General features: G+C 37.6%; 2 pseudogenes; one reads left to right on the forward strand and one right to left on the reverse strand.

Annotated features, from left to right (window-relative positions):
- Nucleotides 1-1486: 1486 nt before the first annotated feature.
- Nucleotides 1487-4793, forward strand: LOC104215501 (NADPH-dependent oxidoreductase 2-alkenal reductase-like; annotated as a pseudogene).
- A 761-nt stretch (nt 4794-5554) lies between these two features.
- On the reverse strand, nt 5555-9705 carry LOC138872768 (3,9-dihydroxypterocarpan 6A-monooxygenase-like; annotated as a pseudogene).
- Nucleotides 9706-18693: the final 8988 nt, after the last annotated feature.

An 18693-nucleotide genomic window follows, 5' to 3' on the forward strand; every position in this document is an offset into this window, starting at 1 on the left:
TGGGAAGGTCAAAAATCACATGTCTACAGTTTGCCTCGATCATTTTTCCCCGACTTAATTCGTTTTGTCAGTTCGTCGGGCATCTGCATGATTGTAGGATTGGTCTCCGATTCTTTCTAGTTTGATTTCCTTGAAACCGATTCGGCCCTGTGAACAACTTCCTGGGATGGCTCGGGCTCGATCCTAGTCAGTGGAGTGGATGATTCTGGCTTTGGATCTGGGCTATTGCTGCCTATTGAGCCTACAACATTTCGAAGATCACACGTAGGCTAATCCCGCCATCTTCACCATCATAAGTGCTTTGAGCAGCTGATCGAACTTCCCGACAGATGCTGCCTTCGGGATCGACGACCAAATTTGCCTTAATGGCTACATATGAGCTGATGCCGATTTGATCTGCACCCAGAACTCCATCGAGGCCAACCGGGGGTATGTCTGGTGCCATGTTATCATTTTCTCCGTGGTGGCCGAAATCATTGTCAACGTGCAGAGGTGCTGACTGAGAATTTGACATTTTAGTCCCGGAATCAAAGATACTCCAAAGAACAAGTATAAAATAGTATGTGTTATTAAAGTTTATATCAGGTAATCATTATTATCCTTGGCCCCACGGTGGGCGCTAAACTGTTTACCCTAAAAATTGGATAACAATTGAATTTATACGCGATTTTTAAGGATACGTGATATAACTTGATACAAATTAAGAAGACAAATTAATATTAAAATTAACGATAATAAAATAAATGCAAACCACAAAATTGAATAGCCTTAGCTTCCGAGTTTGATCACCCTCGGGCCAAAAAATATCTCAACTCGTGTTAGAACTGAACAACAAGATGATAAGAACTAAAGATGGTTAGTATAATGCTTTCTTTTTGCGTGTTACAATATGTCCTACAAATGATCAGAACCCTCCTTTATATAGTGGGGGTGTTCTACTTTTGGTACAATTATATACAAGGTAAAAAAAATCTCATGATTTGCTAATTAATCAGCATCTTCGTGATACGTGCCGAGATTTTCGCCGTGATCCTCGACCGATTGCGGATATTTCGGCTTTCCGTTATTTGGCTCGGTAAGTTTCCATTGATCTTGCTCGGTCTCGATCTTGTTCGGTCTCGATCTTGCTCGGTCTCTGGGTCACGAGCTCGACGTTCTAATTTTGTGCCTTGGTTCGATATAATCCGAGTTTGAGCTTTGACCTACTATATTTCAGCCCCGATTAATCAAATAATAGACAAACCCAATTTTGACCGTATACAGACCCCTCGTAACAATATTCAAATACTTGAGTATTTGAAAGTATCATTCGCTAATTATAAGGAAAGAAGACCATTTTAAAAACGTGCACCGAACAAAAGCAAACTATTCAAGTTTTTCTCCACCACATAATATCACACCTCTAATTTAGACTAGGAAAACTACAGCACGAGGTGTCAAGGACCACCACTATACGTCTGGGACGCTTAAATATCCACCAAAATTCAATGTATTACGCCTTTTCCTCAGTGCCTATATCATATTAAAATCTCTTCTTCACACAAATCACGCACGCACACTCTATAACACAGAGAATGGCTGCTAATAGTTCTGCGTCTACGGATGTGGAGAACAGAGAATGGTACGTTGCTAGGCTGATCATGAATTCAAAAAAATATTTCTTATATATATCTTTTAGGGAGCCTTGGCGTAACTAGTAAAATTTCTGCAATGTGACCAAGAAGTCACACGTTCTAGATAAGGCTGTGTACGATAAACCCGGACCCCGCACATATCGAGAACTTAGTGCACCAGACTGTCCTTTTAATATGTATACCCTTTAGCTCCGATCAAAAGTAAGTGTTATTTTAACCAAATTAATTTGTCAAAAATATGACGCTTTACTAAATATTAAAAGACCGCAATTTTGTTTTCAAATCTATTTCTTGCTTCAATAAATGATTTAAATTTTTTGAGGAGAGATAAATGGTAATTTGAAGAAATATAAAGGAAATATCAAAAGTACCTTCAGTCAATGAGGGTAACATGAGAAAATTAATTGACATTGACGGAGTATCAAAGATAACCTCAAAACTTATAGTCTTATATGTCATGATATTTCGGTGGATATAAATGCAAATCAAATAAAAAGAAGAGAGGGTGACTAACAAAGGTTTTGGTGGAGTGGTAAGTGGGAAATCAAAAAAAAAAAAGCTGAGAGGGTAACTAGTACACGCTTCAAAGGACAAGAGTAACTTAAATAGCGAAAAAGAAATAGTATAAGTATTCTGTTTACAGTTAACAAACTTTAATTTCAGCCAAAGTTGTAGTAATTAAAATGTATAGCTCTAGTATGTAGATATTAATTAATAAAATGAAAAATTGCAGGTGATAAGAGCGTTGGGAATGGGGAAGGTAATCCAATCTAAGGACGCCAAGTTTTCAGAGGGAGATATATTACTTAGCCATATTTGCCCTCAAATTTGCTTCAGAAGATTACTCCTGCAATTGGGATTGCGTTGCCCGATTATCTTAGTTGCTTAGGTATATACCTAATACCTCTCCTACTCCAATCAAGATCACGTAATTATGTGTTTTTTTTCTTCACCGTGCTATAGGAATGCCTGGTATAACTGCGTGGGTGGGCATAGGAAAAATAGGAAATGCTAAAGCGGGATCGAATGTGTACATATCGGCTGCAGCGGGAGGAGTTGGAATTATAGCTGGACAACTGGCCAAAGTAAAAGGGTGTCGAGTTGTTGGAAGTGTTGGTTCGGATGATAAGGTATTATTTGTTTTACATCCCAAATTATTTACTATATGCCCTTAAAACTTACACTATATAATATGGGACTTTTTCTCTTCCAATTACAAAATTTAGGTTAAGATTTTACAACTCGCTAGAAGTTGTCTTGATATAACTTGGTTCTGTAATGAACTCAAATTGAATTAAGGAAATCAAATACAGAAATGGAAATAGAGTGTTTTTTGGGACAATTTTCTGATATATTGATAAAAAAAACTAACTATTACAACGGAATGAGAAATGACTACTCCTAACTAGTCTCTATAGCTGCAGAACCTGAAGAGAATAAGAGAAGAAGAGATTTGTTAGGAAGTAGAAGAAGAGAGTGAGGAAAGAGAAGAGAGAATCGGGAAAGAGGAAGAGGAAATACTTCTGTTGAACTATGCCTCCTTCTCTCTGATGCAGTTGGTTATAACAACCAACAACTGACGTGGCTAAATCGTTGCCTTTGGGGTTCATTAAAGCTTAAACTAATCCTAGCCGTCTATTTGAATTTCTGTTATTCCTTCCTAATTTCTGTTATTGCTCTTCTTCATTTCGAATCCAGCTGCAGCCTTCATGTTAGATCATAACAGGTTCCTTAAAGTTTTATAGTCTTTTATAGAAGAGATAAATTAATTTGACTTGTAATTGATTTGGATATTCGTTTTTTTATTTATGTGTAGGTGAAGCTATTGAAAGAAGAATGTGGTTACGATGATGCTTTTAATTACCGTGTAGAGACAGATTATGATGCTGCATTAACTAAGTAAATTTCTTTGTTTCTTCAAAATTTTTAGGTTTTTGGTAGTACTAATTACTAGCTAGTAAATCTTTTATTTTCCTTGGACTACTTTTCTAGCGATTGACATGCTCACTATTATTGTATTACCTTTTAGAGATATTTCCCAAATGGGATTGATGTTTATTTTGACAATGTTGGTGGTAAAATGCTTGAGGCTGTTCTTAATCATGTTAACCACGGAGCTCGTATTGCACTTTGTGGGATGATATCCGAGTATAACAAGGTATCCTTCAATATTTTAATCCATGTATAATATGTGTATAATCATATATAATCTATATATACTAATTCGAAAAAGTAAACAATAAACCTGACTGACTATTTGTGTAAAAATATCTAACTTTTGTACAAACTTGGGGGCTTTTTTCATCCTTTCGCTATTAAAAACGTATAGCTCGGTGCACAAAGTATCTCGCGTTCATGCAGCATCCAGGAAAGGGTTGCACCCTAAGGTTGTGACATAGATAACCTACTCTAATGCAAGCATTAGTGATTGCTTTCACGGCTCGAATCCATGACCTATAGGTCACACGGAGACAACTCTACTGTTGCTCCAAGTCTCCCCTTCTTCCTTTCAAGCTATTGAAAAATAAAAATAAAAACTCTAATCACCAATATTTTATTTTTTTTATTTTGCAGGTTTGGACAAAAAGAGAAGGGGTTCGGAACCTATTGAACATGATGGGTAAAGAAGTTATGATGAAAGGGTTTATGGTGAGTTCATATTATAACCATTTTGAGGAATTCATAAAAGAGATGGGAGTTTACTTGAAAGAGGGCAAAATAAACTCCAAACACAAAATCTACAATTGTATTTAGAGCTTTTTGGAGAGTTTAGCATCTCTATTTTCTAGTTCCAATGTTGGAAAAGTAATTCTTCAACTAACTCCTTAAACTACTTCTCCCTATGCCCTCCCTAATTTCCTTGGAATAAATATGTGTCTATTTATGCTTGTTAGCTATGTTTGTTCTTATGAGGAAAATGTTACACTCCATTTGTAAGAGCAGGGGCGGATTTATAGCTTAGACTATGGGACATTTGAACTCATGATCTCTCCATCAAACTAGATATTTTTTGTATATATTTTTTATAATTGGTCTAATATTATCTACGGGCCCCATTCTTCAAAAAGACTGAATAATGCATTTGGTTGAATATTGAGTTATTTACCCAAAGAAACATGGATCTATTCCTACTTTATACTTTCTTTTCTCCTTTCTTTAGTAGTGCACTCATATTCTAGAAATCCTAGATCCTCATTTGTGCAAGAGGAGGTATAAGGATGCTTGTTTATGTTTATATATATATATATATATATGTGTGTGTGTGTGTGTGTGTGTGTGTGTGTTAATTTGCATAGATTAAAAAAAAGATTGATGGTTGTGACATGTGTTGAATCTCTAAGTCTTCTCTTTAGAATGCTCTAAATGGTGCGTATAAAAGAAATAGCTTTAGACTAAAAATGTAGACGAGCAAAAGTATTCTTTAATAAAGTGACTCGGGATGACCTTAAGACAGGACATTGAAACAAAGGTATGAAGGTACGGCAATGCAGCCCTGTCTAGGCTGAGGAGGATTGAGACTGTGAAAGATGCAACAAAAGTAAATGACTTTTACCAGTTTCTTGAGTGAGCGGTTAGATCCAAAACCCGAACTCTAGTTTTTTAATTTACCTTTTGTCTAAAATATCAATTTTGATACGACAATTATTTTTGTTATGTTCCCTCAAAGATTCATACTTAAAATCCAGATTCTTCACTCACTAGTTTCCAATGATATATAATATGAATGAAAATAAACATGATATTGACTAAATTAGACTATAACAACATCAGATAAGTTTAACAGTCTGAAACTAAAATAAAGACCTTTGGCTCCTTCCTAAAGTCGTCCAATCAGTTGGCAATTTCTAGTGGATTAACACACATAACAATAAAGTTGGAGCAACAGTAAAGTTTCTCCGTGTGGCCAATAGGTCACGGGTTCAAACCATGGAATTAGCCACTAATGCTTGTATCAGGGTAGCTCTGTCTATATCACACTACTCGGGCTGCAGTCCTTCCTCGGGCCCTGTGCGAATGCGGAATGCTTTGTGCACCAGGCTGTTCTTTTTAAGACACATAACAGGATAACAAACCAAAGGATAAACCCTGGCACCAGAAAATCCAGCTCCATATTAAGTGTTTCTCCACCTTTAATTTTCCAATCAAAACATTGGATCATTGCACAAGTGTCCTATACAATACTGCTGCTGCAAGTCCAACACCAGGGCATCCTCTCCTTCCTCCACCAAATGGCACATAACAGAAGTTCTGGCCTTCTTTAATGACCTCCAATTCATCAGGCTCGATCGCAAGGTTCTTGTTTAAGTTAAGATATCTCTTTGGTACAAAATCATTTGCATCAGCCAATGCATTTGAGTCCCTATTAACCGCGTAAAGGTTGACTACAAGCCTAGAATCTTTAAGTATTTGTAGTCATTGATCTCACAATCTTCCCTGCATTTTCAGAACACTAAGGGCAACGAAGGATGTAACCTTAGAGTTTCCTTGACAACAGCTTGTAGATAAGGAAGATTTTGTATATCTGAATCCTCAACCAATCTGTTTTTTACCCCAACTATTCTGTCAATCTCTTGTTGCAGCTTCTTATGGCTTTTGGATGGTTTAGCAGCTCCGCGAGCGCCCATTGCAAAGCAACACTTGCTGTATCAGTTCCTCCCAAGAACATATCCTTTAAATAAGGCCAAAAAAGAAGGGGAATTTACATATTTGGTCGCTCGATCAAAATATTTATATCTCCTAGCCAATATACATATTTTATACACTATATATAGACATAATATATACATTTTCTAACTATTATTTTGGAAACTGACTTTCAAACAGGACCTCGAAAGGCAAGCTATGGAAGTACTGCTAGGTAGGGAGCGAGATCCTACTTCACTGTCTGATGAAAATGGGGGGGAGGAGCTTATTTAAGATTCAATTCATAAGGCTAATTTTATGTTGTCGCGAGGCTTTGGGCGGATGAGTATTTAAGTTAATTTCTATAAATAAATAAAAGAACCATCAACTAAACCTAGCATTTTTTAGATAGAGCATATGTATATATATGTGAAAAGTCACTAAAATTTCAACAATTATTAAAATTTCAAACATAAAGGTTGAACGCGTCAAGTTTAAGTCGTGGATATGATTCTTACCAAGAAAAGACCCTTGATGCCATTTCTAGTGAGCTTCATCTCAGTATTTTTATCCTCTGCAATTTCCAGAAGAATATCCATCATGTCTTTCTTCTCTTTACTTCCAGCGCGCCTTTCCTCTTCGTGTTTCTTGATTATCCCATCAATAAACTTATCAAACCTAAGTAACAACGCTTTAACCTTTCTTCCAGCTCCAAGAAGACCATATTTCTTCAATTGGACCAAACACTTCACCTAAGCTCAACTGACCTGAAAGTAATGTTATTTTCTTAGCGATTTCTCTTATCTTCGCGCTCTCATTGACATTAGTTGAGGTTCTTGTGCTCATGATTATTTGTCATAGCCATAAGTTGATTTCCAACATCACAAGCCTCCCCTTGTTCTGAACACTTAGCCAAAAATTCCAATAATTTCATCATTTCCTCCTTCCTAACATCAGCAAATTTAGTAATCTGTTGAGGGGAGATTACAATAATTTTCAATTTTCTGTTTTAGTTGTTTTCCTGCACCACCCCCTACCCTACCCCCCCTCCCGGCCATGCAAACCCCCTCAAAACTTTTTTTTTGTATTTTTAATTTTCTATTTTTTTTGTTTTTCTACACTACCCTACACCCTACCCCTCCGCGCAAACCCCCTCAAAAAAAATTTTACTTTTTTTTGTATTTTGTAATTTAATTATTTCATCCTTCCTGATTTTCTATATTTCTTGATCAACCAATTAGATGAAGAGGAGTAGGGTTGGCAAACGGACCAGTCGAATCAGATATAGGTGGGTCAGAAACGGATAATGTAATAACGGATAAAATATCCGATCTGAGCCATATTTAATAATTGATAAAAAAAATGGGTTAATTAACCATATTATCCATGGCTTCTTAAATATGAATATTTTTTGGGAAAATTCCTAGTCTCCCAAACTTGAGGAGTCCCAATTTGAGTCTTTGAAAATGTAAAAGTTAAACCCGTTCGTTATTTATTTTTTAAGTGGATAATATGAATCTTATCCGATTCATATTTCACCCATTTTTAAAAAGTTCATTATCTAATTAATTTTTTAGTGAATAATGATGGATAACTGTGTTTTTTAATCCATTTTGTCAACCACTAAAGAGGAGCTAGAAAGGGAAGTGATCATTTATGCACGTTGTTATTTTTAAATATGAGTAGGAAAGGTTACTACAGATTCTAGGGAGGAAGCAGACTTAGAAACAGATAAAGGTACATGTCTTAGAATTGACGTTGCATTCCCACATAAGTTAAGGGGAGGTAAGACAACCATCTTACTACTAAATCACTACCTTAATCTTCGAGATTTTTTCGATGATCTATATTACCCGGATAAAGTAGCAGATCAAAATCCTAAAGCAAGGGTGGAAGGATCATCTGACCCTAGCATGATCCTCTATCGGAACAAGCTGATAGAGAAGGTTGGACTTATCGAGGGAGGAAGTGAGGTTTTCAACCGAATCGGGCATCCTCCATAATCCATTTTACATAACACTCTCAGTCGTCCAAGAAGACCACATATCTTTCTCTTTATACGCAATATTTTGAAAGGCAAAGAAAGCAATCGGCTATATGAATTCTCACTACCAATCATCCTGTCTGTTGTAGAAAAAGACTTGTATCTATTCAGCGGATACATCAAACTACCTGAAATGTCTAATTCTAACCTTAACTTATTATAACTTAACCACAGTTGATTAAGAAGTACTTCCCGCACGATTCAAAGAAAGAAAGCTAAACTTAAATTATTTTTTTTCTCCGGTACATATTGTATAGGTCAAAATTTGCCCTAAGAGAATTTAGCACAATGAGAAATTAAGAAAAACGATGTGACCGAGGTCAACTAGTAAACAGTGAAACTCGTAGCCGGAAAGTTAACAATGGTCGAGGTCGAGCACCAAGGACAGAGTACTAACGACTAGTTTTTGTAATAAGATATCAAAGAGAATATTTCATTGAATATTCTCTGCACTTGTACTATTATGGTTGACTAGGGATATGTCCCATATAAATAGAAAAAGAGATAAGGAGATAAGGCATGTAATATTCATTTGGATAAGAACACTTTTTTGAGAAGAAGACTTTTTCTCTAGAAAAGATATAGATTCTATATTTTTACTAAGATTCTATCATCCATTGTCTCATACTTTTCTATCAGATCCGAGAATAGTTCCAATATCCTAAGATTTATTTATCATTTATCACTGTCAGAGAGAAGAATCATCCACCTCATTCAATATTGGGTGAAATATTCTTCATTTACATAAATACCATTTATTGCAATTTATTGCTTGATGCTCCTCTATTATTGCTTAAATCTTTCGGAATATTAAATGCACACTGCTTTTAATTCTTCACAAGTATTATCCCACGTTTTCATACCAACTAATTCTAAATCTAGAGATATTATTATTATTAACTAGGTTTAACCCTTTATTACACAAGATTTAATAGTTTAACCGAAGGTTTACACTTTCGTCAAACAATTTGGCACCGTCTGTGGGGATTCCCTTGTTAAATTTTTAGTTTCTTCTACATCTATAACTATTATAGGTTGCTCATAAAAAACACACGGAATAAAGCTCCTTTTTCCTTGTACACACAGATCTGACATGACAGGTAACAGAAAAGAAAGAATGAGGGTAGTGGCAGACCTCACCATCAATTTTTTAAACACCATCAATGAGGTTTCTAAAACAGAAGGCGAGGACATGACGCCTAATGCCTCTCCCAGGCGAGGTGGGTCGCCTCTCCCTCACGAAAGTATTGCAACGTCCTACGGTAAAGGAGCTTCCACGTCCACAACGGAAGAGACACCACCAGCAGTGAAAAATCTCCTTGAGACTTGGCTAGCTAACACGTTAACCAGCATCCTCAACAAGCCCGCCCAGGAGATAATCCGAGAAAACGCAAGGACTTGCATTATACCGATAATGGTCGAGCAGCATGGCCCTTTCCCTCCAACAACAGATATTACTCATACTATTAATAATGCAGGTGACGACACCCTCACAACCATTTTGTAAAATATGGAGGAAATGGAAAACGAGAACAAAGTGCTTTGGGACCAAATGAGAGAGCACCAAGAAAGAGTCGACAAAATATCAGGTGCCTAGAAACTCTTGCCAAAAAGATATGCTGGTTGTCGAACAACCATACAATGATGAAGCCGCCCTGCATGTCATACCAAAGACCTTTAAAATGCCGTCTTATCTGAAAATATATAATGGTACGACTGATTCCGAAGATCATGTGACTCACTATGTCACCGTTGTAAAAGGCAATGACATCGCCAAAGAACAAGTATCCTCCATCTTGTTGAAAAAGTTCGAAGAGACCCTCACTGGAGGAGCATTAACTTGGTATTCACAGCTGCAGGCGTGTTCCAACGAAACATTCGAAGAGATGTCCGACAAGTTCTTAACGGCCCATGCTAGGGCCAAAAACGCAGAGGCAAGAGTGAACGATATATTCGCCATCAAATAATTGCCCAAAGATGGATTGAGGGTCTTCCGCGCTAGATTCAACCGAGTAAGGATGGCCTTACCAAATGTATCGGAAGGAATGGTCGTAGTAGCTTTCCAAAACAGGCTGAGCAGGAATGGCTCAATGGCAACCTGAAAGTTATTAAGTCGGCTTATGAAATATCCTCCAACCACATGGGATGAAATATATAACGAATACTGTGTCGAGGTCCATGTAGACGAGGATGACCTAAATGGGCCAACCCATCAGCTGACCTCGGTACAGGCCGAGTCAAAAAAGGATCAAAGAAATGATGTCAAGAGGGACCTCGCAACTCCATGACCTAACCTAGAACGACATTAGTTGTATATCATAAGCGCCATCATGCCCCCCTCCCACCATGAAAAGGGCCCGCCTAGACCAAGGACAGGGACTCACCAGAACTAGATAGGTATTCCCTCTTTGTTATCTGCTCACAATTTTTTTTGTCACCCTAAAAAATAGTCTACGCTTTGGAAAAGCTCGGACCAAAAGTAAAGTGGCCACAGAAGATGAGGTTAGATCCAAGCACCAGAAAGTCAGATGCCCTCTACGAGTTCCACCAAGAGCGAGTTCACAAAACTAAGGATTACATTGCCCTAAGGCAGGAGGTCGTAAACTTGCTTCAACAAGGATACCTCAAAGAATTGCTGAGCGACCGGGGGAGGACAAACATTGCCTGAGGACGTGAACAACACCAGGGACCTCCGAAACCACCCTCACCGACCCACACCATTCAAATGATCATCGAAGGTGGTGACAATGCTTCAATCAACAGCGTGAAGTTCACCACAATACACAAGCTTAAACGGGGATCACTCACGAACGGTATGACGAGCTCGAAGAAAGTATCATCTTCAATAAGTCAGATACCCACAGTTTGGTTTTCCCTCATTATGATGCCCTTGTTATCACTTTACGAATATTATATACAGATGTGAGATGCATTATGGTGGATGATGGAAGAAGTGCGTGCATTATCCACCCTCGAGTACTTGCAAAAATGAAACTCGAGGATAAGATTGTGCTATGTTGCATCACGCTGACAGGTTTTAACATTGCAGTTGAACGAATATCTGGGGAAATCACATTCCCCGTTCTGGCGAGCGGCGTCACTCTGGAAACCACGTTCCATATCATAGTCTAGGACACGACGTACAACGTCATAATAAATCGACCCTGGATACACTCCATGAGGGTCATCCCCTCCAGCTCGTACCAAGTTATCAAATATCCAACCCCATGAGGAATATTTAGCATGCGAGGAGAACAACGCACATCTCGAGAATGCTACCACATCATCCTGGATTGTACAACCACCTAACAAATGAAGAGCAAAGCAAAAAGAGGCATAGCAATTAACAGGGCTTAGGTCGAGTTGCGATAAAAGAGAAGACGTCATTAGAGATCCCAAAATAGTATAGGCCGTAGAATTAACCATAGAAGACCTCGACACCATCCAACTTGATGACAATGACCACAACAAGAAAGCCTACATCAGCTACAAGCTTCAAGAACTAGGTAAATTCCGTCAATTTATAACTGATAAACCGGACTTGTTTGCTTTTTGCCATGCAAATATGCCAGGTATCCCAAAGGATATTGATATACACAAGTTGAACGTCGATCCATTCCACCCCCCGGTAAGGCGGAAGTTCAATTCCTCTATAAATAATGCAGTGCGCAAGGAGGTCAAAAAACTACTACAAAATGGCTCCATCAGGGAGTCGAAATACCCCTAATGGGTCACCAATGTGGTCATGGTAAAAAAGAAAAATGGGAAGTGGCAAATGTGTGTAGACTTTACAGATTTAAACAAAGCATGCCCCAAAGATTCATTCACATTACCTTTGCGGCGGGTTGCTTCCCGTAGACCGCCTTGATCCCTTCTGGTCCTGGAAATTTTGTAAAGGGTCGAGGGCACAACCCTCATGTTGTGGATCCATGGAACAGGGCATTGTACCTCATGTCTCCTTCGATCACATAAAACTTGGTCTCCTGGGTGGTACTGGCTACGTTCACTGGTAACGTTATTTCTCCTTTAGTAGTTTCGCAAGCCATGTTGAATTCGTTTAGTACTCAGGCCGCATGCCCGATTTGGTCCTATAGGCCGAGTTGTTCTACGACCCTCGGTTGAATGATGTTGGTCGAGCTTCCTGGATCAATTAACATACGTTTAACTCGAGTTTTATTCATGAATACAGAAATTACCAGTGCATTATTATGGGGTTGCATGATTCTTTCTGCATCCTCGTCATTGAAAGATAAATTTCCTTCTGGTATGTAATCTCGGATCCATTTTTCCCTTGGGATTGATACTTTGGTGCGTTTTAACATCGGACATTGAGGAACATCGACCCCTCCGAAGATCATATGGATGACGTGTTGGGGTTTGTCTTGCTCGTTTTGTTTATTGGTATCCCTGTTTCTAAAATGATTCTTGGCTCGGTCGCTCAAAAATTTCCGAAGATGCCCATTGTTGAATGACCAGGCTACTTCTTCTCTTAATTGTCGACAATCCTCCGTTCTGTAGCCATATGTGCCATGATATTAGCATATCTAGTTGGGATCACTTTGGCTATATCGGTTTGTAAAGGACGAGGCCACTTGGTATCTTTGATGTGTCCGATAGCCGATACGATGGCAGCCGCATCAACATTAAAGTTGTATTCTGATAATCGTGGTGCTTCTTTAGGTCCGATAGATCTGGCAAAGCCGTTTTTGCTCATGAGCCCTCGAGAACTCTGGCCTCGATCACTTTTCCTTTCATTTCGTGCAGAATTTTGCCCAGATCCGTTGTTCCTATGATCTCCATTATACGACTGGTATCTTTCTCTATTCAACCTTAGTTCTTAGTCAATATCCCTCTTGATTCTATCGACGGGTCTGATAGGATAAACGGACCCGAAAGGAGCCCTAAGTTGATCGTCTTCGACCCTGATCTTTGATTGGTACCGATAATGTAATTGGCCCAAGTAACAACAAGGTACTCTATTAGATTGTGCTTCAACTATTGCAAAGCCACTGAGCTTCAAACATTGAGTCCTTGGGTAAAAGCTTGAACAGCCTAATCATCAGCGACCAGTGGTAGGTCCATCCGTTCCATTTGGAATCGAGACACAAATTCTTTGAGCATTTCATTGTCCTTCTGCATTACCTTGAAAAGGTCTGATTTTCTGGTTTCGACCTTGATGGCCCCGACGTGTGCCTTTACGAAAGAATCTGCAAGCATAGCAAATGAGTCAATAGAATTAGGTGGTAAATTATGGCACCATATCATAGCTCCCTTTGACAGGGTCTCTTCGAATTTCTTTAGCTAGACAGATTCAATCTCGTCATCCTCTAGATCATTCCCTTTGATAGCACATGTGTAAGAGGTGACATGCTCGTTTGGATCGGTTGTTCTATAGTACTTAGGAATCTCAAGCATGTAGAACTTCTTGGGGATCGGTTTCGGAGCCGCGCTCCGGGGAAAAAGGTTTTTGCATGAACTTTTTGGAGTCCAATCCCTTCAATATAGGCGGTGCCCCCGGCATTTGATCGACCCTAGAGTTGTAAGTTTCCACCTTCTTGTCGTTTGTGTTATACCTCCTTTTTCCTACACCCCGAGAGGAAGTGTAAGAGAGTTTTTCCAATTAAAGTGACAATCGAGACGAGATTGTTTTATTCAAAATTCAGAGTCGTCATTTGGGATAATATGTGGTGTCCCAAGTCACCAGTTCAAATCCCAAAGGTTGACTCTGTTTTAAAGTCCGCGAACACAGAAATTTGGGTAAGGAATTCTGTTAACCCTAGAGAAGGTGTTAGGCATTCCCGGGTTCCGTGGTTCTAGCACGGTCGCTCAACTGTTATAATTGGTCTATTATCTGATTTTAGTACATGTTTTAACCTATGGTACAATTTTAATTTTATAACCGCTTTTACTTAACTATTATTTAAGAGAAAGATTCAATGTTATCTAAAACATGTCTTGAACCACGTCACATAAATGCACCCGCGATCCATGACACATTTTATCTAACGTTGTTTGAGATTTGGATTTGGGTCACATAAATGCACACCCGAATTGAGATTCACGTATCGTAACCATGCTATGGGAATCGTACTCATGGCCACGATAATTTATTATTAAGCGCGCCTAAAGCAAGCTACGCATTTGAATTATTTTCCTAATCTTTGAGATTGTTATAAGGCCAAATTTATGAACAAGATATTATTGACCCATTCTTATTCCTTGTCAAGAAAGAAACAACTTCAATTTTTCATCTACCCAATTAAAAGTATTTATTTAAGGACCAAGACTACATACATCACAATCGAAATCATATATAGCTTATTAGATTCTTTGGCTTCCTAACTTATAACTGATCGAATTTATCTACACCGTCAAATTGAACCCTACAATTGCCTAAATTCCTACTAATTATTAAAAAAATACAGAAATCAACAGGACAAACACATGCAATCATGATTATTCAGAAATCATATATTAAATAAATAAAGAAATAACACGGCAAGCCAATAAAGAGAAAGGATACAAATTTGAATACTTACAGTTACTATAAAAAGTGACGCTATTTGTTTTGCTAGTATGGAATCAATAGATTTTCCCAACAAAGAGATTGAATGAAGTATCCAGTAGCTAAGCCATCGTCGATTAACATCCAAGACGGAGAATGACGGACCACTTCGACTCCACTTTCACTAATTTGTCCACAAAATGAGAAAAATCGACCTATTTTATTGCGTCAAAGACCAATCTTTTGCCAGTGCCATGATTCAATTATAAGAGAATTTGGAGATGGAAGTGAAGGTGGGTAGTCGGTTCTTCACTTGGGGAATTCGACAGTAGAATCATTTTAATTGAGTTCAAAGATCATCATCTCCATTGAGGTTGGCTGCCGTTTTCGTTGCTTTAGAGTTGTAGGAATTGAAAACTTAAGGGTAGGGTTTCTATAATTGAGTATTTTATATTGAAGTTGGAAGAGACAATGACCATTGGATTAAAAGGAAATAGATGGCTAGGATTAAATCTTGCACTTAAATGGGCTAATGGGTTGGGAAGAATGGGCTAAGGGTAATTGGGTTGTACCATATCTTTTTGTGTCTCAATTTTGGGCTAAGAAGACTCCAAAAGTTATTATTTAAAACCATAGCTAAATTTCCTTAATATAAGATAACTATACTACATGATGCAAAAATAAATTCTAATTAATTAAACTAAACTATATTAAAACATAAAACTATTACATATTTTTTTGTATTTTTCAAGATAATATAAAGATATAAATAAGGTACTATTTTTGTTTTTGTTTTACTTTATGAAAGGTACATAAAATAAAATGGTTTTTTTGTAATTTTTATTTCCTTGTAATAAAATAAAATAAAAGATTCAAAATTAGTTAAAATAGCGATATTAGGCCTAAATTAAATATTTACATGCTAAAATATAAAAAATCTTGGGGAGAGTCAAAAATCACATGTCTACAGCTGCCCCTCTTTGACTGGAAACACGAAGAGTTTTCAGACAAAGAATGACTAGACAGGTTTTTGACCCAACCCTTATTTAAGGAGACCAAAAACTAAGAGAAAAGAGAATGTGACCGAGCCCTGGTATCTGAGTTGCCTACATATCTTTGGCTATAAAGGAATCACGCCACATGTAGTTTAGAGGTGAATGAGGTGATGGAGTATGCCGAGGTGGAGAGCCGGTCGAGGTGCCGTTTCGCTGAGGTCCCGGTCCGTGGTCCCGTTATTACATCAAAAATCAAAAATAAAAACAAATAACTAAGCCTATCAGCTACGAGTTACAAGATTCCTATCTATGAGTCTTCTGAAACTTGATATTGAGTTTTGGTTGGTTCTTCATGCGGACCCTGATCTGAATCTTGATGCTTGTTAGAGGTAGGTGTTGGTTCAATATTCTTCAGCTTTTCAAACCAAGACGAGACATACAGAGCTTGTGACCTCAGCCCTGTCTTGAGCAGCTCACATCTTTCATTAACTTCTGCATTTGGATTCACTTCTTGTCTTTCTTTTTGTTTTTTTTCTTTTTATTCTGGATTGTGACTAAGTTCTGTTGATCATCTTGGACTGCTGACTTGCATTCTTGACACGAGCTTCTTTTGTTGCTGACCTGAATTGCATTCTGAATTGAATTCCCTTTTTTTCCAGGCGGGCGCCTGATTGCTGAACTTGAACCGTCTTCTCTTGTTACTTGACACTGTTTTCCCTTGCACCTTGAACCATTTTCCCTTGAAACTTGAATTGTCTTCCTTCGAAACTACTTTCCCTTGAAACTTGAGTTGTCTTCCTTCGAAACTGCTTTCCCTTGAAACTTGAGTTGTCTTCCCTTGTTCTCCAGGTAGGCGCTTGATTACAACAAAACAGACAAAACAAAAGAAATTTTCCTGCCCCAGTTTGATATTGGGAACATCTGTGAGTGTTAACAAAACTATAAATCACCTGCGTTGCTGATGAAGGAGGAAATGATGAGAGTAAAATTAATGACTCGACTAGGATGTGCGTCTCCTAAACGTGATTGAGCTTGTAGAAAACTATAAACTAAGCTTAACTAAAGTAAAAACTAAAAAAAATGACTCCCTTTTTTTTCAAATTCAGACTTCCTTTTTTTTAAATTATTATCCTTGGAGAAAATTCATCGGACTAGGTTTTCTATCTTAGGAGAAAGATTCATCAGACTAAGATTTTGATCTTAGGAGAAAATTCATCAGACTAGGTCACTTTTTTTGGTATCTTAGGAGAAAGATTCATCAAACTAAGATTTCTATCCTAGGAGAAAGTTCATCAGACTAGGTCTTCTATCTTAGGAGAAAAATTCATCAGACTAAGATTTTGATCCTAGGAGAAAAGTCATCAAACTAGGTCTTCTAATTTATTATCTTAGGAGAAAGATTCATCCGACTAAGATTTTGATCCTAGGAGAAAATTCATCAGACTTGGTCCTCTATCTTAGGAGAAAAATTCATCAGACTAAGATTGTTATCCTAGAAGAAAGTTCATCAGACTAGGTTTTCTATCTTAGGAGAAAAATTCATCAGACTAAGATTTCGATCCTAGGAGAAAGTTCATCAGACTAGGATTTGATCCTAGGAGAAAGATTCATCTGATTAAAATTTTGATCCTAGGAGAAAGTTCATCAGACTAAGATTTATATCCTAGGAGAAAGTTCATCAGACTAGGTCTCTTTTTTTGTGTATCTTAGGAGAAAAATTCATCAGACTAAGATTTCTATCATAGGAGAAAGTTCATCAGACTAGATCATCTATCTTAGGAGAAAAATTCATCAGACTAAAATTTTGATCCTAGGAGAAAATTCATCAGACTAGGTTTTCTTATCTTAGGAAAAAATTTCATCAAACTAAGATTTTGATCCTAGGAGAAAGTTCATCAGACTATGTCTCTTTTTTTAATATATCATAGGAGAAAGATTCATCAAACTAAGATTTCGATCCTAGGAGAAAATTCATCAGACTATGTCTTTTTTTTTAATATATCTTAGGTGAAAGATTCATCAGACTAAGATTTCGATCCTCGGAGAAAATTCATCAAACTAGGTTTTCTTATCTTAGGAGAAAAATTCATCAGACTAAGATTTTGATCCTAGGAGAAAGATTCATCAGTCTAGGTCCTTTTTTTGTTATCTTAGGAGAAAGATTCATCAGATTAAGATTTCTATCCTAGGCGAAAAATGTAAAAATCAATGGCAAGATTTTATGCACAACAGCAAGACAAATAAAGATAAAGATTAGAGAAACTTCTCATTGTCGGCTCTTCTCTTTTTTTTTTTTTTGAATCTCCTTGCATTGCTTTGTTCCTGTTTCACACAAAGAAAAATTATTTAGTTTTAAAAATGGTGGTCAGTTTGTGGCCTTGAGTCTTGGGCAGCTTGGCTTCTGCTCAATCAGCTTGAGTCAGTCTCAAAAGACTTTTGTTCTACACCAACTCTGATTGTTTCACACTAGTACCATTTGTATTTGCAGCTCAAACTGCCTTATCTTAATTGGAGATCTTTGCTTAGGTGACCTTTTCCGATATCTTGAATGACTTGCAGCTTTTGAGCGATTTGTCTGTCAGAGAGAATCACCAGTTATCTTTGCTTGCGCCAAGTAGGCTGACAAGAGTCTTTAGGGAGAGCCTTTTTCATGAATCCTCAAGGCATGTTGACAGTAACAACTGAGTATGCTGGCCAAATTCACTTTGTGCAACTGAAAAACTGGTAACAGTTTTGAAATCTTTTCTTGCTTGTTTTGACAAGGACTCACCTAGAGTGGAGGACACAATGGTGCAAAGAAACAAGTATTAATAAGAAATTCCCCTGTCGGAAGGACAGAAGGAAGAATTTTTTTTCTTTTTTTTTAAATAACTAGCCTTAATGATCATGACA

Source organism: Nicotiana sylvestris, chromosome 7 (genome assembly GCF_000393655.2).
Source record: "Nicotiana sylvestris chromosome 7, ASM39365v2, whole genome shotgun sequence".
NCBI classification, from domain to species: domain Eukaryota; kingdom Viridiplantae; phylum Streptophyta; class Magnoliopsida; order Solanales; family Solanaceae; genus Nicotiana; species Nicotiana sylvestris.